General features: G+C 44.3%; 1 protein-coding gene and 1 long non-coding RNA gene across 6 annotated transcripts in view; one reads left to right on the forward strand and one right to left on the reverse strand.

Moving 5' to 3' along the window:
* Positions 1–16,714: 16,714 nt before the first annotated feature.
* On the reverse strand, positions 16,715–24,225 carry LOC308597404. Of its 5 annotated transcripts, XR_014012942.1 has the most exons (4): positions 23,944–24,225; positions 22,252–22,328; positions 20,676–21,830; positions 16,715–17,850 (listed from the first exon to the last, which is right to left on the reverse strand). It is a non-coding gene; the product is annotated as an uncharacterized lncRNA (long non-coding RNA). The 5 variants fall into 5 exon arrangements; XR_014012943.1 differs by having other exon boundaries at positions 20,676–20,940; positions 22,252–24,225; XR_014012944.1 differs by having other exon boundaries at positions 16,715–17,488; positions 22,252–24,225.
* A 301-nt stretch (positions 24,226–24,526) lies between these two features.
* Positions 24,527–25,955, forward strand: part of TCF4 (transcription factor 4) — a 340,129-nt gene continuing 338,700 nt past the window's right edge. Inside the window, exons 1-2 of the mRNA XM_081212857.1 lie at positions 24,527–24,602; positions 25,714–25,841. The gene's annotated coding sequence lies outside the window, so the exon portion shown is untranslated. The remainder of the gene's footprint in view (positions 24,603–25,713; positions 25,842–25,955) is intronic.

A 25,955-nucleotide genomic window follows, 5' to 3' on the forward strand; every position in this document is an offset into this window, starting at 1 on the left:
TGCAGAAGGTCCCTGGTTCAATCCCTGGGATCTGCAGGTATGGCTGGGAGCAACCTTTGTCTGAAGTCCTGGATGGTTGGTTGGCATCTGTCTGTCTCGGGAGACAATGGAGGAGTGCGCCTTTGGGGCTGAAGTCAAACCGCTGGAGAGTTAACAGCTTCCGCTGTGGCTGTAGAGACCAATGCAGGAGAGACATGTTTTGTTGCAGCTGGGGCAGATGAAGGTGTCTGCTGCAGATGCACCATGGTGTTTCTTCTTTCAGCGCTCCTCCCAGTGGTTGTTCCTCCTTTGGTCACTGCCGTGGATACATGACCTGACTGCCTGTCTCCAGGCACTGCGGTTGTCTGCAAGGGATTGATTCCCACATGGTGGGGTTAATGTTGCCAACCCTCATGTCATGTTTGCAGACATCTTTGTAATGCAGAGTTGGCCTGATGCCTCCCTGTAGAGCACAGCCTTGGGGGATCCTGCCATTGTCCATTCCGCGGACATGGCCAAGCCAGCGTAGATATCACTGAGACAGGAGTGTGAACATGCTCTGAGTGTGGACTTGGGAAAGCACATCTTTGTTTGAGCCTCTGTCCTACCATGTGACGCCCAAAATCTTCCTGACATAGTGCATGTTGAAGGTGCTGAGGCACCGCTTCTGTAAGTTGTCAGTTATACAGTGGTACCTCAGGTTAAGAACTTAATTTGTTCCGGAGGCCCGTTCTTAACCTGAAACTATTCTTAACCTGAGGTACCACTTTAGCTAATGTGTCCTCCCGCTGCCACCGCCACGCAATTTCTGTTCTCATCCTGAAGCAAAGTTATTAACCTGAGGTACTATTTCTGGGTTAGCGGACTCTGTAACCAGAAGCATCTGTAGCCTGAAGCGTCTGTAACCCGAGGTACCACTGTATACCATTTGAACCATTCTCATTAAAAATAATAATAATAATAATAATAATAATAATAATAATAATAATAATAATAATAATTTATTTACACCCCACCCATCTGGCCGGGTTTCCCCAGCCACTCTGGGAGGCTCCCAACACAATATTAAAAATAGAATCAAACATTAAAAACTTCCCTAAACTTCCCTTAAAGGCTAACAGAATTACAATGAAATCTTCAGAACGTAAGAATAGCCCTGTTGGATCTGGCAAAAGGCCCATCAAGTCCTGTTCTCATGATGGCTAACAAGGAAGACCTGAGAGCAACAGCATTTTTCTGAGGTGTCATCCATCCCATATGTTTCAGGGATGAATTTGTGCCAGGGCTTATCACTCAGCCCTTTCCCATTTCTTCCCAATGCCTTGCTCAACTTTTGAAGATATTGAAGAAAAGAGGTAAGAGTGCCCCTGAAGAGTGCACCTTCAGGGTTCATTTCCCCTGAACCACTGCATAATTGCTGTACGTACAGACAAGGACTTAGGAACAAGGGGCGGTATTTGTGAAATTGGTTTCCAAGCAGACGTTCCAGCACTTACAGCTTGTTGGGCGCAAACTCATGCATGTTATTGCTGAAGTAAGTCCCAGTGAGTCCAATAAGACTCATTCCCAAGAAATTGGGCAATAGGATTGTAGCCTTTCTTGGGGGCTGGGAGGGAGATGCTGAAGGAGTAACAAGGAGATGCTGAAGCAGTCAGTTCCTCCCCTTCCAAAAAAATGAATAAATCATTAATCAATCCTGTTCTTTATACATTTGTCACATTATTGGACATACCATGATAAATAGGAACCAAATTACCATCCAGGTTCAAATGATGTACACCCATCTATAATCTTAGTTAGTTGCATGCCTGGTATACTTCATGAATGCCACTGTGTCCTCCAGTGTAATTCTATATCAACGACTTTTCCCAAATACATCTAGTTTCTGGTTTATATTAATGAACTGTCACAGTTCCCATTGTTTTCCCAGGGTCTTGCAGCTGCATTCTTTCACAGGTGCTTGGCAAATTAAAAATATGGTGGTTTGGGGGTTTCAGCCTGATATAAAATCACTCCTTCAGCAGATTGTTAGGGAGTTACTCATACAAGGGAACACGTCGTTACTTTAGCATTCTCTTTTCCTGCTTAGCCAGCCTCTGTTCCTTGACTTAACCCCTTTGCATTTATTTCTCCCCCTCCCCTAGAGCTTGCAGATGAAGGAAAACACAGCATTATAATTTGTATTTACTTTGAAAATAGCTATTCGGCGACCATAAACTGAAGGGAACATGCAGCCCGATTCTCCTCTCCTTTGCACGAGTGTAAAGTAGGAGTAACGGAGCTTGAATCAACACAACAGAATCTTGCAGCTTTAAAGACTAACAAATTTGCTGTGGCATAAGCTTCTGTGAACTAGATGCATGAAGTGTAATGTTCAGCTGTCATATATACATGTGTGAGTGGGTTTATTTTGGGCAGGGGGGGACGTGTAAATGTAATCAGAGGAAAGTGAAATGCAAAAAAGATACAGACTTTGACAGTTGCAGTAAAGTGTAAAGGTAAAGGTAAAGGGACCCCTGACCATTAGGTCCAGTCGTGACCGACTCTGGGTTGCGGCGCTCATCTCGCTTTATTGGCCGAGGGAGCCAGCGTACAGCATGTGGCCAGCATGACAAAGCCGCTTCTGGCGAACCAGAGCAGTGCACGGAAACGCTGTTTACCTTCCTGCTGAAGTGGTACCTATTTATCTACTTGCACTTGACGTGCTTTTGAACTGCTAGGTTGGCAGGAGCAGGGACCGAGCAACAGGAGCTCACCCCGTCGCGGGGAATGTATGCAAAATTGTTGCAGTGACCAAAGCAATGTTGACGATACCACAAGCAACCTATCGCTGGTAAGCTAATGAAGCAGTGGTTTCTGAATATGGCCCTTTCTGAGGCCAGAGATTCACTTATCCTTTTGCATTGAGGTTATGCTATTTGTTCAGTGTAGAATGCAGAAGGGCATTGCTGGCCAATGACATTTTGGGCGGGATTCATCTAACAAACCCATCAGTAGAAACTCTGCACAACGGCTTTTGCTTGCACACACACTCCCCCCCCCCCATCACATCCCTCATTCCCCTTGAAACTGGGGAGGGGGCATTAAAAACCCCAGAACAGCATGTTGGGGGGGGGCGGTTGCTCCGTCTCACACGCTGAAATGCTTGCTCTAATGGGAACAATCTACATAGCACAACAACACTGAATTCCACCCTGTATACTGTGAAGGAAGATGAGCAGGTGAATGAACCCTCGATGTCTTGGCTGATGTCATTAGGTTATCCATTAGTGTTGCCTGAGTAGTTTTGGGGACACTATTGGCAACTGGGGATCTTGCAGTGTTGTCATTTGGTCCCTCTATTTATGTCTGTGTTGTGCTGCTTGTCGCCAGTGGTAAGTAGCTGGTTTGGATTAGGCGACTGCCCTTAAACAAGTTGTGAAGAATGGGGATGGAGAGTTTTTCTTCCTCTTTCATAATATGAAAACTTGGGGCTGTCCTATGAAGCTGAACTTTGGGAGATTCAGCACAGACCAAAGCCTTCACGCAGCCCATTGTACAATTATGGAATTTGCTACCTACCACACAAGATGTAGTGATGGGTGACTTTAAAGGGGTTTTAGATAAACTCATGACAGATAAAGCTATCAGTGGTTACCACCTCCGTTTCCAGAGGCAATTGGCCTCTGGAAACCAAGTGGGAAGAGTGCTGTTTACACACCCATGTCCTCCTTGTGGCCTCTGGCATCTGCTTGGCCGCTGTGAGAAGAGAATCCTGTACTAGCTGGGCCTTTGGTCTGATCCAGCAGGGCTCTCCGTATAGCCTTATAACAGGCCTACCACCCAAAGCCTTTAAGGGAGAAGTATCATTGTCCAGAATGGACTACAGATCATTCATCATGTTTCAGCTGGAAGCTACAGGTGACAAGAAGTGCTGATCTGTCACTTTCTCCTCTGACCCTGGTTCTCTGGTAGATTACTCCTGGCAGAAGCGCCAACTTGTAAGGGATATTGGGAGGCAAAGACACTTGTGTGACATCAGGAGGAGCCAGGGGCAGAGTTAAATGGGGGAGCGGTGCAGCTTCAATGGACGGTGGCTCCTCCTCTCTGGTACTCGGTTGTTCCCCCATCCTTCCCCTCCACAACAGGAGTAGGAACTGGCCACCGTAGACACGCCACACTTGGCTCCACGTTTAGACTCCTCTGGCCCTTGATTTTTTTGAACATTGGGAGACAACGCCCCCCCCAAAAAAAATTATTGGTGGAGGCAGAAGAGCTGGGCCCCTAGGAGTTGGCACCTATGGCTCCTGGGTACTAATCTGGGCTCGTTGATCTGCTTTGTTACTTCATTGGGTCAGTCGTATAGCCCAAGAAATGCTGAAGTCATGGAACTATATCCCAGCCTGTGTAAACTGGCTGAACCCAGTTAGACCTATATAGAGTTGTTCAAGGAGGAAATTCTCCAGTATATCCACTGAGCATAGGAGTTAAGTGCTCAGAAGTGTTTAGTCAGAAGTAATCCTATTGAGATCAGTGGAGGCTTACCCTCAAGCAAGCATGAATAAGACTGCAGGTTTAGAGTCAAGGTAAACACGCATCGGATCATGCTCCACATTAAACAAGATACATATGAGCTCATGTTTTTCTCTCCCTGGTGCATTTTGGAATCTTCCACATCCTTTCATCATTTTTAAGCTTTCTTCCTGGCTTCTCACAGGACTCAATTAAAGCACCTTCAGTCTCTTCCAGAAAGGCTCTGCTGTTCCTCCACTGGGGAAATGGGAATGTCAGCAACGATTTCACGCATTACTCTTTCCATGCCAATTTTAAAACCTCTTATGCTCTACCTTTCATTTTTATGGGGAAGGAAGGAAAATATGCACAGAGAGAGAAAGAGAGAGAGAGATTATTTGGTTTAATAAAAAATGTTGAGTTCGCAAATGTGCTGAGGTGTACAGTGTCAAAGCAGACCTTCCATCAAATGCAGGCAGTGCAACACGTTGGGAAGCTATGGTTTTTCATATTAAAACCTTGTTCGTATTAAAGCCTTGCCCCACAATTTAGTGTTTCCAGATTATCAGTGGTCGGCGGTACTAAAAACAACACGGGAAGAACGTGAAGCAGCACCGCATTCCATTCCACCAACTTTCCATTCTTATCTGAACTCTTTTTTAAAAAATGCAAAAAAAGAGAGGAAAAAACCCAACACCTCCTCTGGAAAAAAAAAATCAGAATGAATGAGTTGAAAAATATGCATTTCACTGTCAACTTCCAGAAATCTTTGTGTGAGCTTTGGGTGCTAATTACAGTTTAGGAGTTGAGGATATAAGTGGAGCCATGGGTCGGTAGAGCATCTGCTTTGGAAGCCCTTGGCATCTCCACAACAAACATGCAACTAAACAAAGTCCTTCTCAGGTGTTGCAGTTAGGGATAAGAAAGCAGGTAAGAGGAGAAGTGGGGACGTAAGTAACTCCCCCCCAACCTGCTGTTCTTTTCATCACCTTCAAATCTACGGAACGTGACTCTCTGAAGTAGGAAGCCCTTTGTACCCCTGGAGATTCCCCATGCACTTTAGAACCCCAGGTTCCAAAGTTGGAAGGCAATGAAAACGGGGACAAATGAGGGCGATGGCAGATTGTGGTTGCTTGTCTCCTCCAGGCCTCCTCCTGCTGCACTACTGTGAACTACTTCATGTTTCGCTTAGTTTGTCATCTGAACCTGAGCTTGTTTCTGGTCTCATTCCAGACAAATCATGAGCTGAAGCCAAATTTGTTCTATGGCTTAACACTAGTGGTTTGTCTGGAGGGAAGCAACCCATGAGTCCAAGTTTGGATGATGAGCTAAGCCAAACCATGGGTTCGTTCACAGCAGTGCAGCAGGAGTGTAGGAGCTAAGAAGCTGTGATCTCTTCTCCAGGTGCTTGTAAGCCCATGTGTTCATGCAAAGCCACAGTTTGGAATTTGAACTCTGGGCCATTGTTTGCGTTTCCTCCTTAGAGAACTGAAGGTGGCATGAAAGAAGTATCACTGTGACGTATATACTCATCATCCAGGTTTTGGAGGGGTTTTTTAATGGCTTCAGAAATAAAATGATAAATATTTGTTGAATGGCCAGAGAGGGATAAAGGATTGTACAAGTGGACAAACAGAAACTGATAACCTTTGTACTTCTGTCCTTAAAAATGAATGCAACCTGCAGCCTAATCACAGAATTATTATCAAATGTGCAAGCTACTTCCAATGGAAATTATTGTGATGGCAGGGGTACATGAGCTCCCTGTGATGTTTGATCTGCGAAGGCTGTTTCACATATGCAAATCCTGATTTGATGCTGCAAATACAAATGTGTGGGCTCACCTGCGCATGCATATACAAAATCTGAAACACATCGCGATATTGGTATAACCAAGAAATGCTAATACACTGGGCTGCTGGGATAATGTGGAATTTAAGTTTAGGATTCATTTTCCCCCACCCTATTCTAATATTCCTCCAGATAACACAATAGTGGGAGGGCATCCAAGCTACTCATTAGCCCAAAGCGTGAGTGCTGGCCAGATGGTTAGCCTTGGTCTTTGAATAGTCAAGAGGCTTGGCCTTGTGATTTATGTGGGTTCAATCAGGTCTGCATTTACAATAGATTAGTCCGTTGTTGTTTGGTCAGCAGTGGCTGCACGTGGTTCATGCTGCTGTTATTTTACGAAATCCAGATGCATCCATAAATCTCCAGGTGAAATGGTGGAAGCACCAGAAGTAGAAACAGCAGTGGCCAAAGCCCGACGAACAGATTGCCTTGCCGTTCTTTGAACTGCCTCATTGGTCATTTGAATACATCCTGCCAAATTTGATATAGCATTTCCCATTATGTCATTAGCAAGAACAGATATTTTGAATCAAGAATCTAGAAAGTAGCCAAAACGTATTTCCTGAAGTAAGGAATTAATTCTGCTAGGTAACTCTCCAAGCATCTTTCCACTGTAAAAGAGAATTCCTTGAGGACATTTCTACTGTTACGGAAGATTTCCATTAAGTCCACCCAAAACTATGGACTATGATATTTGCCATATATGATTTAGCGTTTAACTTCCTGTGTCACTGGAAAAGGCTTCAGTACATTTGCACTGCTTGCCATTAGAGAATGCATTTCTTCTTCTTGTAAGATAAATCTGCCAAATCTAAATCTAAAACATTTAATGCATGAAGTGTATTTTCACCCTGACTTAGTATTTACAACTAGCAGGTGAGGCAGTAAACCTGTTTCTTGACTGTACAACTTTCTAGCTGTGGGGTAATACTGTAGTGACCAACATACCATTTGTAAGCTTCTTTACATAGTCTTTTAAATTAATATTATTTGAACTCCAATTAACATTAAACTAGTTGTGTGTTAACTTGATGTTCCTGTGCATAGGACACTTTAGTATGTATTCACAAGTTGCAGTTCAGCATCAAGCCCATGTGGGAAGCCACAATGCCCATGGAAATTTACACTTACCCTAATGAATTGTTTCTTTTCAACCCATTATTTATCATCATTTGCATGGAAGACAGCCCCCCCCCTTTTTAAGAAGAGGATCTCATACTAATGAATATCATATTGCATCACCTGGCCAACTATTTTCTTTTAAATTTCCTAGTCTCAAACGCAGCGATAACACAGTTGCCAATTGTCATCAGTACAGTGGTACCTCAGGTTAAGTACTTAATTCGTTCCGGAGGTCCGTACTTAACCTGAAACTGTTCTTAACCTGAAGCACCACTTTAGCTCATGGGGCCTCCTGCTGCTGCACGATTTCTGTTCTCATCCTGAAGCAAAGTTCTTAACCTGAATCACTATTTCTGGGTTAGTGGAGTCTGTAACCTGAAGCGTATGTAACCTGAAGCGTATTTAACCTGAAGCATATATAACCTGAGGTACCACTGTACTTCAGTGCCTGTTTCTGCCTCTGCAATTTCTTTATTTCTTTCTTTCTTTATTCCTTTCTCTCTATATATGTTTTTATTGTATTTAATTCAAAGTCTTAGTTTGGACAAAAAAAGGAAAAAATATTTGATATCAAGATTGGTATTTTTCTCTATAAGCGCTAATAAAATTTATTTAAAAAATAAAATAAAAGAGAAAAATACATTCTACACTTTTCTAAACCAGACCAAGGTTGAAGTTACTGGTAATGAACTGAAAAAGATGTCCAAATAACAAAATATTACCTCCCACATCCTGATTTCAGTAGGACCTGGAATACATAAAGTGGGCTATAGGATCCAAAAATTTTGCACTAGAATATTTTTCTGAGGGAACAAACAGAACAATAGAGACCTCTGAAGAATGTTTCAGAGAAATGTGAATGGATAGGCCCATGATTAATACATCATCAAAGTATGGAACAGCCCCAGCAATTCTAGCCAGCAACATTTCCATAAACAGCTGGAAAATGTCTGGAGCTTACATAAATTCCAAACTGAAGGCAAGTTTCTCGATGTGTGATAATTATTTGGACATCAACAGCACCGTTAACCACTGTCAACTGCTGATAGATCTGAGCTAGGTCAAGTTTGGCAAAAACCTTTCCTCCTACAAGAGAAGACGACACCTGATTAATGGCAAGCATTGGGGGGTGGGGTCCAGTTTAAGTACAGTGGTACCTCGGGTTAAGTACTTAATTCGTTCCGGAGGTCCGTTCTTAACCTGAAACTGTTCTTAACCTGAAGCACCACTAATGGGGCTTCCCGCTGCTGCCGCGCCACCGGAGCACGATTTCTGTTCTCATCCTGAAGCAAAGTTCTTAACCCGAGGTACTATTTCTGGGTTAGCGGAGTCTGTAACCTGAAGCGTCTGTAACCTGAAGCATATGTAACCCGAGGTACCACTGTACCTTGTTTGCAGTTCTTTCGTAATTCTTACTGTTGCAAACACTGCCATTAGGTTTCAGGGCAGCAACTACAGGCATAGCCTAACTTGAATGCATGTATAATTGGCGTGAGGATTCCTTAATGATAATCCTGTCCAGTTCTGCATCAATTGTTGGGTGAAGTACAAAGTATACATTTTGGGGCAGTCATCCAAATGAGCTGCAACTGCAGGATTCATATGGGAAAATGTAGGAAGACACAACATCAGGGTCATATGCTAAATCTCCTCATATAGAGCAAGTATTACAATTTCTTTTTTAAAAGTCAGATTCCTCAAATAAGCAAACTGCCCACATTCTGAGCTCAAGCCTTTAGGTTAGTAGGTAGACATACTGAACTCTGCTTCCTCTTTGGTAGAGAAGCTCTGTCTCATTGCATCTTTTGGGTAAAGAAATGTGTGACCTTGAATTCTCTGTAACATGGATTATATTTTTTTTGTGGGGGGGATTCTTAGTTTCATTCTAAGTACCCAGTCAGAAAATCTGCTTGGGATCCTTTAACAGCCCTGGACAAATATTGCAGGAAACATTATTACAACTGCTTTCATGTGGCACTAGGCTGTACAATACCTTTCTTCCAGAGGATTAAAAAAATTTACTACATTTTCAAATGTAATAAAAAAATAGTTCAGGACAAAGCGTACTCAGTTTTAGGAATGATTTCGCATTCAAAATACAAAATCAATTAGCAAAGGGAATATCATGATAACAGACAAGAGATAAACTATAAGTTTAACGACTTTCATGTGATTAGTGGGTCAGGTCACTGTATGGAAGGGGCCAAGACTCTGCTTCGTCTTGTACAGTATTCTGAACTTCCTGCAGATGATTATCAGATTTTTAGGTCTTGGGATGTGAACAAGGTGCAAACACAAGTGAGGTGGGGATGAGAATTAAACTAAACACATTTCTAGATTATCTCCCCACCAATGATGTTTTCTAGAATGAATTAGCATTTATACTATAGCTTAATGTAAAGAGAGAGAAAGAAAATACAGGTGGAAATTGCATTTTTCAACTTTCAAAGAATTGTGGAGTTGGAAGGGACCCAAAGGGTCATCTAGTCCAACCCCCTTTATCCTCCTTTAGGATACAACTTATTTTCTATAAATAAATGGTCAAACCATTTTTTATCTTACATACAGCACTTCTAAAAATCTGCAACAAGAAAGGCATACAAATTGGTCCTGAAAGCTGTCTTCTGAAATACACCTGAGGCTGGACATTGGTTATCTGAATATAAAGTGGCTTTCTTATTTTACTAGCTACTAAAAGTGCCCTAGATATACAATACAAAACTCAAGGAAATTTGGAGACCCATTTGCAGGGCATTATATTCTTGCATATGTAGAAAATGGGGGCGGTGTGTGAACTCACTGGCCATAGAAGCAGCGATGGCCACAGGCTTAGGCCGCTTCTAAAATAGTTTATGATCATAACTTGCATCATAATTACAAATAAACGAGGGGAAATAAGGTAAGTTTATGGAGAATTCTGAGCTCAAGCCATTAGGTTAGTAGGTAGACATACTGAACTCTGCTTCCTCTTTGGAAGAAGTTGCCATGGCAACTAAATGGAAACTCACTGTGCCAGTAAATATCAAATATTGGAAAGAAATAGAGAAGGACTAGCTTGGACGCTCTCTAGGAACATCTGGTGGGCCAGTGTTGCAAACAAAATGAAAGACTTGATGGACTCTTTTTGGACCAGTCCCGCAGGGCCGCTCTTACATTCTTTTGAGAAGGGGCATGCTCCAGAAACAACCTCTACCATTGAAAATAGGTCCCGGGGCTGAACCTTATGAGTAGTTTCGCCATGACTCATTGGACAGCTGCTACCATTGGCAGGGTATATGAGTGAGTAAGCAAAGCTACGAGGAAGCATTGTATCTGCCTGTACCCTTGTGTGGTAGTGCTGTGTGTGAGAGTAACAGCAAACAAAGACAGAATCAGATCTTTAGTGGCCTGCAGATTTTAAATCAAGAAGTCATTGACTGTGGCGTTTGCCCTTCTATGTGTGTGACATCATACTGGGTTCATAGGGAAAGGGTTAACTAATTGTAAAATGACTAACCAATGGGAACCCAGGGGGCAGAGTTAACTGTGTACAGTGGCACCTCGGGTTAAGTACTTAATTTGTTCCGGAGGTCCGTTCTTAACCTGAAACTGTTCTTAACCTGAAGCACCACTTTAGCTAATGGGGCCTCCCGCTGCCGCAGCATATGAAGCATATGTAACCCGAGGTACCACTGTATAAGATTTAAGCACAGAGTTTTTTTGAGGGAGTTGTTGAGAAGACAGTCTGGAGTTAGAAGAGACAGAGAAGATAAGTCTGTAGGTTGGCCTAGGGCCAGAGAAGATAAGTCTGTAGGTTGGTGGGAGAGAGTGAGAGAATTTGTTAAGAGGAGTCAAACAGTTGAGATAATCAGTCAGAAGGTACAGTGGTACCTCGGGTTACATACACTTCAGGCTACAGACTCCGTTAACCCAGAAATATTACCTTGGGTTAAGAACTTTGCTTCAGGATGAGAACAGAAATCGTGCTCCGGCGGCAGCAGGAGGCCCCATTAGCTAAAGTGGTGCTTCAGGTTAAGAACAGTTTCAGGTTAAGTACGGACCTCCGGAACGAATTAAGTACGTAACCAGAGGTACCACTGTAATAGGAAGGTATAGGCTGGTAAAGAAACTAAAGTTAAGATACTGACAGGAATATTATCTGAGAAACCATAAACTTGTTAATATTTGTAAAATAAACTTGGGTTTTTTTGGTTCACTTTTAACAACTGACTGGTCTCAGTGTTTTACCAGAGAGTAACTGGTTGGTGGCAGCAGGGAAGGGAGCACAGTGGTGGCACAGGGATCAATAGACCGTTAAAGGTCCGGGGACCCTGTGTGATCGCCACATTGACATAATGGGCATGGCACTCTGAAATATCCTTCCCCAGAACATTTATATTAAGTACTTCATCCAAGTCCCCTGAGGACTCTACTCTGTTATTACCCAATGTCCACAGTCACAGAGTCACTGTGAGCATGATGTGGCCCAGAGGTCTTTTTCTGACACTGTTCAGAGGGTGCAATCTTGATCATAAATGGGACACACATACAATGAAGTCTTCTCATATAATCTCTGGAGATTCCGGGGATTCACCACAACTATGTGTTAATGGTTAGCGCCTGAAGCAGTCCAGGCAACACCATGGGACACGATCCAAGAGAAGCTCCGCAACCACTACGCGCCAAAGCTGTCCAAGATTGCTGCCCGCCATGCGTTCTACCACCGGAACCAGGCAGAGGGGGAGTTAATCAACAACTACACCACCGCCCTGCGACAGGCTGCAATGCACTGCAAGTTCTGAGACTTAGACGATGCCCTGATGGATCAAATCGTCTGTGGGGTCTGGGACATCCATCTGCAACGGCGTCTCCTCGCCAAGCCAGACCTCACGCTACAGAAAACCATTGAGGAGACTGTGGCCTCAGAAGCTGCTGCCCAGGAGATCCGCAAGTCCAGCAGCCCGCGTCTTGCTAGGAAGCCAATTCCAGTGCATCACGAAGAGGCCAGCAGTGATGAGGCATCCTCCAGTGAAGACGATGACGTGCACCAGACAAAGCGGGAGCGCAGGAAGTTCCAACAGAAGTCCAAGGGCCAACTGGAATGTGCCGGCTGCAGAGGAAACCATTCCCGTGCCAAGTGTCGATTCAGAGACGCCATCTGTCGGACGTGTTCCAGAAGGGGCCACATCACTAAGGTCTGCCGATCGGCTCCGTCTGACACCCCCCCTTCACCAACTCGCAAGTCCAAGTCTTCACTCCAGTCTGCCAAGGAAAGCTGTTTCGCTCTCACCAACTGCCGCTGCCCGTCTGGAACCACGATTGGCCAAACCGACTTGCCTATGCGACGCAAGCTGAACGTCACGGTGCTCATTGAAGGAGCTCCATGTGACATGGGGATCGACACCGGGTCTGCCCTGTCCATCGTGTCTTGGAGCACCATCAAAAGACTGGTACCCAGAGTGTCCAAAAGCAACTCGACTCTCACCGCGTACACCTGAGAGACTACCAGGGAAACGACATCCCCGTGGTAGGCGTTGGCCGGTTCCAGATCGCCTTCAAGGATTTTTCGGGCCTGCTCCGACTGGTGGTGGTCGAAGGTCAGCGGCTAAGCCTCCTAGGGCTAGACTGGTTTGATGCCCTCGGCCTGGAAGTCACCGGCATCAACTGCATCTCTAACGCAGAGACTGAGGGTCTGGTCAAAGACTTTGCCGAGGTTTTTGACGGCACTTTGGGGCAATATACAGGTACACCCATTTCCTTTAGCCTTGATCCACAAGTCGCCCCCATTAAGCTAAAGCCACGCCGGGTTCCCTTTGCTCTCAAGGCTAAGGTGGACGAACAACTGGACAAGCTGATCGCCCAAGGAGTTTTGGAGCCGGTTGACCACGCCAAGTGGGAAACCCCCATTGTCACGCCTGTCAAGCCAGACGGGTCGGTGAGAATCTGCGCTGACTACAAGTGCACGATCAACAAGGCACTTCAGCAGCACGCTTATCCGGTTCCTGTTGTCCAACACCTGCTGCATTCCCTGGGTGAGGGTAAGGTCTTCGCTAAGCTGGACCTTGCCCAAGCCTATCAACAACTGCCCGTCGATGATGCCACTGCTGAAGCCCAGACGATCGTCACCCACCGAGGGGCATTCCGTTGCTGCTGGTTGCAGTTTGGGGTGAGTGTGGCTCCTGGCATCTTCCAAAGCCTTATGTAGCGTCTTCTGCAAGGGCTTCCGGGCATGGTATCATATTTTGATGATATCTTGGTGTCCGCAAACTCACACCAGCAGCTGTTTGAGCGCCTCCGTGCCGTGCTGACCAGGTTCCAAGAGGCCAGGCTCAAGGTAAAGAGGGAGAAGTGCCAGATCGCTGTTCCACAGGTGGAGTTCCTGGGCAATCTTATCGACGCCTCTGGCCTTCACCCGACCACATCCAAGATCCGTGCTATCTAGCAGGCCCACATCCCAAAGAACAAGACAGAGTTGCAGGCGTTCCTGGGGCTGCTGAACTTTTATAACATGTTCCTGCCCCACAAAGCCATGGTGGCTGAGCCTCTTCACCATCTCCTCAGCACAAAGACGCCTTGGTCTTGGGGTCATCGGGAGACGGCCGCCTTCAACGCGGTCAAGGCTCTCCTTTCATCGGACAGTGTGCTGGTACAGTACAGTGAAACCAGGCCGCTGGTCCTTGCCTGCGACACCTCACCTTTTGGCATCGGCGCTGTCCTTAGTCACCGTTTTCCAGACAGAAGAGAAGCACTGCTCGCCTACTTTTCCAGTACGCGATCTCTGACTGAACGGAATTACAGCCAGCTCGACAAAGAGGCACTGGCACTTGTGGCTGGAGTGAAGAGGTTCCATGAATACCTCTACGGCAGGACTTTTGACTTCATCACTGACCACAAGCCGCTCCTGGGCCTCCTCGCCGGTGATCGTCCAACTCCACCAGTCCACTCGCCGCGCATGCTGCGATGGACTGTTTTCCTGGCTGCCTACCACTACCGGCTCGTCCATCGCTCGGGGAAATCGATGGGCTATGCCGACGCCCTCAGCCGTTGCCCTCTTCCAGCGCTTGTGGAAGATCCGGCTCCAGCTTCATCGCTCCTCCTAATTGAGGATCTTCCGGCAGCACCTGTATCGGCTGCAACTGTGGCCTCCGCATCTGCCCAGGATCGCACCATCAGCCGTGTGCTCCACTGGGTGTGGAGGGGGTGGCCACAATGGCCTTTTGCATCGGAGTTCCAACCGTTCGAAACCAGACAACATGAACTCTCGGCTCATCGCGGCTGTCTGCTGTGGGGAGACCGCGTAGTGATTCCCCAAAGACTCCGTCAACGCGTCCTGGAGGCTCTGCATGCTGGCCACCCGGGAATCATCAAAATGAAGGCGTTGGCTTGGTGTTACGTCTGGTAGCCTAACATGGATGATGCCATCACTGCCTGGGTGTCCGCCTGTCAAGCGTGCCAAGAATCGAGGCCTGCACCACTGGCAGCTAAGGGACACACCTGGGAGATGCCCAAGACACCCTGGTTGAGGGTGCACATCGATCTGGCCGGCCCCTTTCACAGCCGGACCTTTATGGTAGTGGTGGACGCCTATTCCAAATGGCTGGAGGTGGCCCTGATGTCCTCCACCACTACCGAGGCCGTCATCTGGGTGCTGCGAGGCCTGATTGCAACGCAAGGGTGTCCTGATGTCCTTGTCTCCGACAACGAACCGCAGTTCACGTCAGGCACTTTTGAGCGGTATCTTTTGGGACTGGGCATCCGCCATGCCCTAACGGCACCATTTCATCCATCCAGCAACGGGCAAGTGGAGAGAATGGTGCGCTCGGCAAAAGAGGCACTGGCGCGCCTGGACCAGGGAGACTGGCATGAGCGGGCCGCCGAATACTTGTTCGTGCAACACATGTGGCCACAGGCCGGAGTCCTGCTGAACTGCTTATGGGCCGCCGCCTCAGGTCACCGCTCGTCCGGCTGCACCCGGACTTTGCCGTGGCTGAACCCTCAGGCTGTGCCAACGCGCCACGGTCATTTGTTCCAGGAAACCAGGTCTATGCCCGGAACTAAGTGGGGGACATTCCTTGGGTGCCAGCCACAGTAGTGGGAGTCACTGGACCTCGCTCGTACCAGGTGGCACTCGAAGATGGACGCTTGTGGCGCCGGCACATAGACCAGCTTAGGCGCAGGGTTGGGGTCTTGGACACTACCGTGGTGCCCCCAACTGCATTCGTGGCTCTGGAACAGACACTTACAGATGGCGAGGCTCCACCTACACCTCCTTCGCAAACTGCCAGTGTGGAGCCGAACCAAGCCACTTCAGAGGGTCTGCCAGACTTACCACAGGCTCAGACCACTCCACTTGTGGAGGCTCCACCCATAGCAGCGGATCCAGGGGATTTGGTTTCAACGCCACCTAGGGTTGCACCATAGCCTCAGCAAGAACTGTGTGGCTCCCCGGACTTGGCTACCAGTCCCCGGCAGTCTGGCAGAGTTTCCAAGCGCCCAACTTATTTAAAGGACTATGTTGTTGGACATGTATCACTGTTGGTCTAAGTATGTGAAATGTAACCGATATGCTTTTGTGCCTAATTGAACCATTACGTGTGGTGCTGTATATAAGGAAACCATTACGATTGTAACTAACGCCTTATCTCGGTGGGGAGGGGTGTTATGTACTGAAGTTCTCACCCTGGGCCAGCAGGGGGATACTGTAGATAGTTATGCAAATGAAGGATCGAAAAATGACGTTCAGTGATTGGATAGTTTGTATGCAAATGAAGGATCAAAAAGTGACGTTCCGTGATTGGATAGTTTTAGAAAATGGCAACAGTTACATTGTTCTGGAGCTCTATATAAGCAGGCTGACTGAGCTCCTCAGCTTAGTTCTGTTCCAGCTTACAAATAAAGAGCTGCTTTGGAAGAATCGCTGTGTCGTCTGATATGTTCGCCCACAACTTAACAGTGACTTTAAGGATGAATGGGAACCCTTTACAAAATATCTGAAGACGCAACAAAGCAAACTGGACTCCTTGGCAGGTTTTGAATAAACATTCACAAACATTTTGTTGATAATAATCCGCTAAATAGTTTGAGGATCTATACAACTTGGTAACATGCAGAAAACAGCATTCTTAGAGAAACCAAAGACTGGAACTGAGGGAAGTCGGGGGGTGGGGGGGCGTTGGGGGGGAGAGAGGAAAAATGGGGGGGGGGTGGAAACCAAGGATGATATGTTTTTAGATAATATGTCTTGTTATAATTTTGAATTAATTTTTTTTAAAAAAGAAGCTGCATAATGAAGGTACTGGACACACCACTGTGGTGAGAAAGTTCCACAGTTTAGGGCTTGCCACAGAGAATGGCGTCTCCTGGGCCACCCTCACCATAATGATAATGAATTATCAAGAGGAAGGGTCTGTCTGGAAGGAGTCTGTCTTTCAGGCATGTGGGGCCTGAGTCATTTAGAACCTGGAAACGATCTGGCAAGCAGTGCAGCCATTTTATAACAGGTGTTATATCGATTCAGTTTTATTTGTTGCTATGACCATCATGGTCTTTCCTTTTCTTTTTTATAAATGATTTTTATTCGTTTTACATGTAATCGTATTATGTAACAACGTACCCTCTTATTTTATCTCTTTGGCTCAACTGAGCCGACTTCCCTCCCTCCCGTCTGATGGTTTACAAAATTAAACTTTACATCTTTACATTTCGGTTGGTTTCCTATCCTTGTTGTATCGTTACCTGAAATATTATATTACTCAACCTGAATAGGTAGCAATTTCATCTTACAGATCTTCAGATAACGCTGCTAATGATGTTAATTGCTTACAGTTGTCTTTCAAATATAATACAAATTTGTTCCAGTCCTTTTGCTTGGACCAAGGAATGCTTGGTCTCGCTGGTTCCATATTCTTCCCGTCAGTTTCGTCAGTTCTGCAAAGTCCATCACCTTCATCTGCTACTCTTCTTTTGTTGGTAACTCCTGTTGTTTCCATCTTTGGGCTAACAAAAGTCTTGTCAACCATCATGGACATTTCAGCCACCACCAGAAAGAAATACGCATCCTATAATACTATACAGAATGTGCATAGATATACCATTAAAAAAACCAGAGTTAGGTATATCACACACTTGTGACTGTCCCATCTTAAGCAGGACATCCCAGAATGGCAGAAGCCCTTCTGGATTCTGATTCCATCCTGGGATGTCCCATTTCGGTCCTGTGTGCTGGGCTTGTCATCGCGCAAGACCAAAAGGCGCACTTATTTTTGGTGCTGCATTCTCACATTTTGCCCATTCATTTTAAGATTTATACTCCTGGAAGAATTTGCTGTAGTTGGGTTTCACCCATAATCCTTTGCTCTACCACATCACCCCCACCTGCTATTGGCAGTGAGAGGGAAGCTCCTGTTAATGCAATTAGGAAATTATTTCCTATTGGAAAGTAAGTAAGTAAGTAAGTGAGTAAGTAAGTACCGTATTTTTTGCACCATAACACTCACTTTTTTCCTCCTAAAAAGTAAGGGGAAATGTCTGTGCGTGTTATGGAGGGAATGCCTACGGGTGGCATGCCTATGGATTTTCCTCCTCTAGAAACTACGTGCGTGTTATGGTCAGGTGCGTGTTATAGAGCGAAAAATACGGTAAGTAAGTAAGTAATACAAATGGTAAATAATAATAAAAAAACATTTATCTGTGCTGAGAGATTTAGAGCAGAAATATAGCACAGATAACTCTTTTTTATTTTTATTTATAGCAGAAATATATCTCTCCCCATCCATTCATTCCCCCCCCCCCAAGCAGTACAAATGGCAGCTGTGTTTCTATGTGTACAATGCACAGATTAAGACTGCAAAAAAGGCATAGTGGGAAGGGTAAATCCCCCTGCCCCACCCACCATTTAGGCCTCAATCCATTCTCACCCGCCCCCAGCTGCTTTTAAAAAATAATTGTCAGGTGATCCAATCACAAATCTCCTGCTCATCTAGCCTGGCCCACAACTGTTTATTTAAAAAAAACAAAAACAAAAAACAGTTCTATACTTTTCAAACGCTTCTATTTTTATTTTTTTAAAAAAAGAATATATTATGGAGAATGAAACAGATATCTGTTTTCTAGCTTCAGAACATCGGCCGACTGTTAATTAGTCATTGATCGGAATATTGCAAATCCCTACGCATGCAGTTTAGCTGCACTCAGTTTTACTGTTGCAGAACCTAAATTACGAAACCACCTTCTTATTATTTCTCTCTCTCTCCCCCCCCCCCCCATTTCCAGATGCTGGCACTTCAGGAAATATTAAAGGTCCCCTGATGAAATTTTTTAGAAGTGATTGCTTTATTGTACATTTTGCACTCCTAGTCAAGCTGTCATCACCACCTATAGTTTTCTATAACTACCTGCACATGCCAATATACTTGGGAGGGAGAAAGTGGGGGTGGGTATTATCTTGGCTCTAGTTTCACTCATATCAGGTATATATATATATATATATATATATATATAGTAAAGATCTGACAAACTTGCAGCAGCCAGAAATTCAGAACACATGGAAACGCTATCTTGAAAGAAGAAATGTTATACAGAAGGGTGGTTTTAAGGGAATGATAACATTTAGCCAGCACAGAGCAAAGGGACTTGTTCTTAGAAGTATTGCAAGCAAGGCCACCCCATCACTCTCTCATCTGCCAACTTTACCCTCCCCTCCTCACTCAGCAACTGATAACTGGACTACAAGTTGAGCATCCTTGCACAGGAAGGCCCTGGTTGCTAAAAGCATGGATAGGCAAACGAAGGCCCAGGGGCCGGATCGGGCCTGCAGACGGTCTGGGAATCAGTGTGTTTTTACATGAGTAGAATGTGTATTCAAAATGCATCTCTGGGTTATTTGTGGGGCCTGCCTGGTGTTTTTACATGAATAGAATGTGTCCTTTTATTTAAAATGCATCTCTGGGTTATTTGTGGGGCATAGGAATTTGTTCTTTTTTCCTTTCTTTTTCAAAATATAGTCCAGCCCCCCACAAGGTCTGAGGGACAGTGGACCGGCCTCCTGCTGAAAAAGTTTGCTGACCCCTGGCTAAAAGTCACAGCACTGGTGACAATGCTGTAATTAGTGCTTTTTTTTCTTAAAAAATGTTTAGGAGTACTCTCATTTTGACTCAAGAAAATCACCATTTTACAGTTCAAACTGGGAAAAATAAATACAGTAAATGGACAAAAGTACAAACGTACAAAGATTCACAAAATGTTTGCTGGTATGCGTGCCCCTGCGTACCCCCAGAAAAAAGCAATGGCTGTAATATATGATATTTGTTATAATAATAAACTAATAGTTGCATCTTTAAATAAGCTGAGCAACGGAGTTGCATGGCAACTTGCCACAGGGTCTAATATAAACGTTTTGACAAAATCCCTCTATATATATATATTTCAAAGCAAAATCCTACTCCATCAATATTTTCCAAACGTATTTCCCCCTAATGTGCTGGAAGAGTGTTTGTCCATTAAGACTGCATTAAAAATGCTGACATTTCATTTTTTATTTAAAATCGAGCATACAGTTCCATCGGGGAGCAGCCCAGGCCAGATTTTGATATATATTAGGGAGGGGTGTGTGGAGAAGCTTTATTCCTTTACAAAATGCTCCTCTGTGGAAAACTGACAAAAATAAAATAAAATATGTTTTAGTCATCTGAGGCAAATTCATCTCTGTAGCTCCAGAGAACATCAGCTACAAGCCATTCTTAAAGCCTTCCCTGCTACATGCATAAACTACAATTCAAACTACACATTAAAATGATCTGAATGATGGGGGGGGTGATATTGGCAGCGGAGTTTTGGATAGAGGTGAGAGGTGGGTTAAGGGAAGACCAGAGAAAAGAGGTATGGAATAGTTAGGGCAAGTTGGGAGTGGTAGGGGCAGGTAGTTTGTTTTGGGTTTTTTGCAATATTTAGCAGGACTAAGCAACATTCATTAGTTAGATGATAGATAGATAGATAGATAGATAGATAGGCAGATGCATAGCTGTCAACTTTCAGATTTGAAAATAAGGGATCAGCAGCCTCACCTGTCCCGGAGACAGTCTACGGGATATCTAACAATCCGGGATAGCAGTGGGAAACAGCGCTGAAATAAGGGAATTTCCTGCAAAAAAAGGGAAGGTTGACAGCTATGGGTAGATGGCACCTTTTTAACACAAAGATCCTGAAGGCAGCTTACAGTTAGTTTTTTAAAAAGTCAATAAAATAAAATGGCTCACTTGTCACACTAAGTCAAATCATTGCTTAGAGCAAACGCACGAGTGTGTAAGTTTCCGGTACCATTTTGCTCCTCCCTCCATCTTGGGAAAGCTGGCTGAAGGCTGGCTAGGAGAAATGCCTTTTGACTTCAGTGCTGTACAGCTGTGGGAAACAAGCCCTGCTTGAGATGACCATGCTGTTTGATCTGGACTCCCTCCATGCAGATTGAATAAATCAGATTTCTTAAATCCACTGTGTCTTCAGTTCTCCAAGGGAGCACAAATCCTGGGTGAAATATACACAAATATAAAAACCGTTCTGGAAATGCTTTTCTAAAAGCTTTTTTTAAAAAAAAAAAAAAAATACATTGAATTTTCCATAAGCCTCACCATCACCATCTAGTGTCACACTGAATATTGCACTTAAAACGTTTTAATTGCAGCTGTATAGCTGAGTCCCTGGATGAGCCCCTGGAACCCACTGGAATCTGCTACTGCTTGGCAGACAATAGGGGTGGTGCCCAACTTTTGTAACAATATTTATGAACCTTTTGTAGATCTCTTTAATGGGCCATTGCAGTTAAAGTAGTGTGCCCCTAATGCAATGCACAGTAGGCTTTTAGGCACTATATGCCTATAGGGTCAAAACGGTGTAGCTTCCAGCAGCAATAAAAGCAGACGGAAGCCTAACATTACAGGGTTTAAAAAGGTATTTTGTTTCCTCCCTAATTCTTTTGGAACCTTCTTGTGCTACTTAGCAATGCCACTAGCGACCATCCTTGACAAAACTAATTTGGGGGTAGCATGTACAAAATTAACTGATGTCAGACTGTGTGCGGGAGTGGGGTGTAGACTTAAGCAATATGTGGGTGATACCATATTAATTGATTCGCTGGTTCTGTGCTGCATAATTAAAGGAGGACTTTAAGATCATGGGCAGGTGTGCAATTGTTCATACTACTGTCAGGTCCCAGATACTGTTCATACTGGAAGAGGAGTAAAGTGAGAAAGGAAAAGAAATGGAAACACCTCCTTAAGAAGTTTAATTTATTTAATTTTTTTTTAAAGACAACCTAATTCTTGATCGTTTGCTTGTGAGAAGATTTGCTGGTGTAAAGTCCAATCTTTTCCTTCCCGGGATGTCAATGCCTACCTCAGGGAGTGGGTGCTTATTTGCTGTGTAGGTAGAATAATAAATAATATTTTTTTATTTATATCCCGCCCTCCCCAGCCAAAGCCGGGCTCAACAAGAAGCCGAGGATGCTGTCAGATTCATAGTATTTCTTTATATCAAATATTTCTAGGCTGCCTTAAGAGCAAAGGCTTCTCAAGGCAGCTTATATGAAAACAATAAAAAATAATTCCAGTAAAAGACAGTAAGTTACTTCTGGCACCGATTCTCCAGCATTTAAATATTCCTACTCGCTTAAACATTATTCCCTGCCCTGCTATTGTCTGCAAGCTTCTGTTCAGGTGTAGCCTCCAGCCTTTTCTGACCCAGGAATTACTTTTATCCCCAAAACATGTATTTGGGAACCCATTCCTTAATTTGTTTACTGTATTTTTGTATTGTGGCAGTGCTGCTATTGTGGACTACCATAGTTCAGGCTGTGACCCAGTCAGTTGACCCAACAGCTGAAGACCATTGTACTAAAGGAACAGGATAATGAAAACCTGGAAAGGTAAAAAAAGAAAAGAAAGAAGGTAAATGTAGGACTTGTGACCATCTGGGCATAGAAATAGGATTTGGGACATAGAACCCTGGATTAAAGTTCTGTCTCTTCTATGGCAAGAAGCTGCAACTGGTATGTTCCAGCACACAGGTTTGTTGAGAAACATCACAAAAGTAAAAACAACAAAAGGTGGCTTCCTAAGACTAACACACTCATTATGGCAAAAAACGTGCTGATTTGTTAAACTTGAAGGTGGCACTTGGTTGTTCTTGCTGCAACCAGCAGATAGAGCCATAACTCAGGAGCAGAACATCTGCTTTGCATGCAGAAGGTGTCAGGTTCAAATCTCCAGCATTTCCAGGTACTAATATTATTACAATTTATTACCCACCCTTCAACCTGAAGGTCCCAAGGCAGGGTATAACGATTAAAACACAACATTTAAAACAGTTCAAAATAACAGGTAGGGATGAGAGAGAGGCTTTGGTATGAAATCCTGGAGGGTTGCTGCCAGTCCGTGTAGGCAATACTGAGTTAAATGGACCGATGGCCTGACTCAGTATAAGGCAGCTTCCAATGTTCCTAACAGACTGACAAGGTTATCCCTTCAGAAACAGTAGAGAAAGTTTAAAAAAACCGAAAACACTTTGCAGATTAAAATTATATAAATACCAGCATTCATACACCAGCCCCACGAGTAGTCAGTCCTCAGCACAATAATACTCCTTGCCACAGTGTAATTATTATTACACTTAAAATAAACTAAGTTCTTTACAAAGCATTAAGTGGGAGGGAGCAGACGACAAGTCCTTGCCCAAGAGGGAAGCCGACATGAGTTCATGTAAAGCTGATAAAACATAGTCCCTTCGTAGAAATGAGCAGTCATTACAGATGGATAAAAGTTACCTTTGATTGAAATGTGTGCATCTATCTACCTATTTATCTACTGCTGATTGAACTCAGGTGCTGGCTGATTCTACAGACTCCAAAAACCAACAGTATGTGACTTACTCCAAACTGGTGCCAAAGTTTTGCAATAGTTTTGCAGTGAAAACCCTGCATTTTGAAGTGCCCCCCACTCAACTGAGTAATTAAACTGCGGGTCATAGCTATTACCACAAAACCCAACATGGTCCAGGGCATTGCAAAAACTGGGATTTGTGCTGCAAAACCCTGCTAAAGAACTGCAAAACTTCGGCAGCATTTTGGAGGGGATCCCAGATTTCAGGGTTTGTAGTTAATAAAGTTCTAATTTGAATGGCTTCAAAGCAGGGTTAGGGCAAATTGCATTGGTATTTAGATATAGCTTATACAGATAAATATGTGAATTCTATCTTGGACTGAAACCCTTAGGAAATATACGGCCTAGTCCCTGTTTTTGAAGCAATGCTACAACTGAATGGATCAAGTTTGTATCAAGGCTTCTGGACAGAAACTTCCAGAACGTGTGGCAGTCGGTTGAGAACATGGTGACTCAGCAAGGCGCTTAGAAAAACAAATTCTCAAAATACAAAGGGATGAGTAACGTATCCCGGCATTGTATATCCACACATCAAAACACAGTTTAGGATATTGCCATTGCTTAATTACTAATTTCTATTTATTCAACTCTGTACCTTTCAAAACAGCATTTAAATTAAATTATGTAAATATAATCATTTTTTAAAGTTACAAATTTGCATATGCAATGGCTGCCATCCCTATGTGTCTGGAACATTTCCTCCCCTGGCTTTCTATCCTCCTGCCATGGCAACTGGCTGACAGGATGAAATTCTGCCCAGGCCCAATACAGCTAGCTAGCAAGCTGGCTACCCCTCACAAGGGCCAGGGCTACACATGCAGCAGAACCGTGTGGTACCAATTCTGTGAGATTGCAAAATGGACTACACCACTTCAGACTGCAGGTGGGGGTTTTACAATGATAAATGCTTATCTGCATCAAAAAACAAAAACAAAACCCAGCAACTGCTTACAAACAGGAAACCAGTACAGGAACATTTTCTCTAGATATGCAAGGGTGTTTTTTTTTTTTTTGTTTTTAAAAAAGTATTATTAAAGTTGCATGGAGTTTGGGGTTGCTGTTTTCAACCTGCACTCTGAACTGGTACAGGCTGCTGAATCCCCTCAGGGTTTTGCCCTCTCTTTCTGCTGTCTGAGTAGACCAGGTCTGAAAAAGGTGTGTGTTTCTTTGACAGGGAAAGCCTGAGTGGCTGCAGTTTCTGAAGGGCTGCAGATTAAAGGAGAGGACCTGAGGGCAGCTTATGTCAGAGACTAGGTGTAATATAGTGGTTAATACGCCAGACTAACCCCCATTTGTCCATGAAGCTCGTTGGGTGACCTAGAAAGGGTTCCCTATCTCCCAGCCTAATCTACCTCACAGAGTTGTGAGGGTAAAATGTGAGGTGAACCATTCCTCATGTACACCAATGGCCACTGCCACCCCCCCAATGGAGGAAAGGCGAGTTCAAGAAGTTTGAAGCGTGTCTGGAAAATAAAGGGCAAGAGTCAAATCACTACCCCCATAGAAAAGTTGTCGGGGGGGGGAGGGGACAACAACTCAGTATTTGTGACTGCATTCATATGCAGCACCAAGGAATAAGACATCTCAGTTGAGGGACAAAAGCAAAGACAACTCTCCTCAGTATTCAGAGGCAAGGCTGGATGAAAGCCATAATGGGCCTCAGGCAGTGGGCTCCCTGTTTCACTCGCAACTCTGAGGTAACACCTGGAAATGGTGTGTACACACGTATGCATACACTGGAATAAAACTAAGCAGTATACAATGCAGAGGGGAATACTGCATATCTTAGAGAACATCATCTTCCATGCTTTCCTTAAATTAAAAAAAACCTATGGTTCCTGTTTTTAATTGTATTATGGGTTTCTCCTCTTGCGCAAGAAAAAGCAGGGGTGTGCACGCACCATTCCTGGTCCCAATCCCAACGTCCATGTCTGCATAAAAGCGGCCTGTTTTTTGTCCTAAACCAAAGCCAGAGTGAGAAGGTTGCCTATTTAAAAGGGTCTGAATTACCTACAAGCCCATCTCTGGCCAGTGGGCTTTTAAGGGAAAACAATTGCACTGTGTTTTTATCTCATAGCTTTTTTGTTGACATAAACAGTGTATGTGTGAAGAAGGGGAAACACCTTCCCCACCTCGTTCTGTGTTGTAATATAATAACAATAGCATTATGATTATGATTATGTTTATTATTATTATTATTTCAATTCTGCCCATCTGGGTTGCCCCAGCACTGCATGAACCATAATTTGAAGGGAAGTCCGTGAAGCAGTGAGCCTTGGGCTGTAGCCCTGTCACTCTGTGGCTTAATATGGCCTTGATCAAAGGTGCCTCTTCACTGACTTGTTTTTAAATTTCTATCCCACAGCTAGACAGAGCTAATCACCAAAAACCATCAGTAAAGCCACAGTGACGAACACCACTCCAAAAACAGTGCCATCATCTCATCAGCCTGTTTGTGAAGGCAGACTGCTTAGGAAAGCAACTCCTTCAAAGGTAAGTGGAATTGTGGAGAAAGGTCGAAGCTCAGAGCAAGCACTCTCCATGGGGAAGGTCTTAGGTTAAATCATGGGCAACTTTAGACAAAACTGGGAGACAGCCCTGTCTGAA

The sequence above is a fragment of the Podarcis bocagei genome, assembly GCF_964188305.1.
Source record: "Podarcis bocagei genome assembly, chromosome: 11".
Taxonomy (NCBI): Eukaryota; Metazoa; Chordata; class Lepidosauria; order Squamata; family Lacertidae; genus Podarcis; species Podarcis bocagei.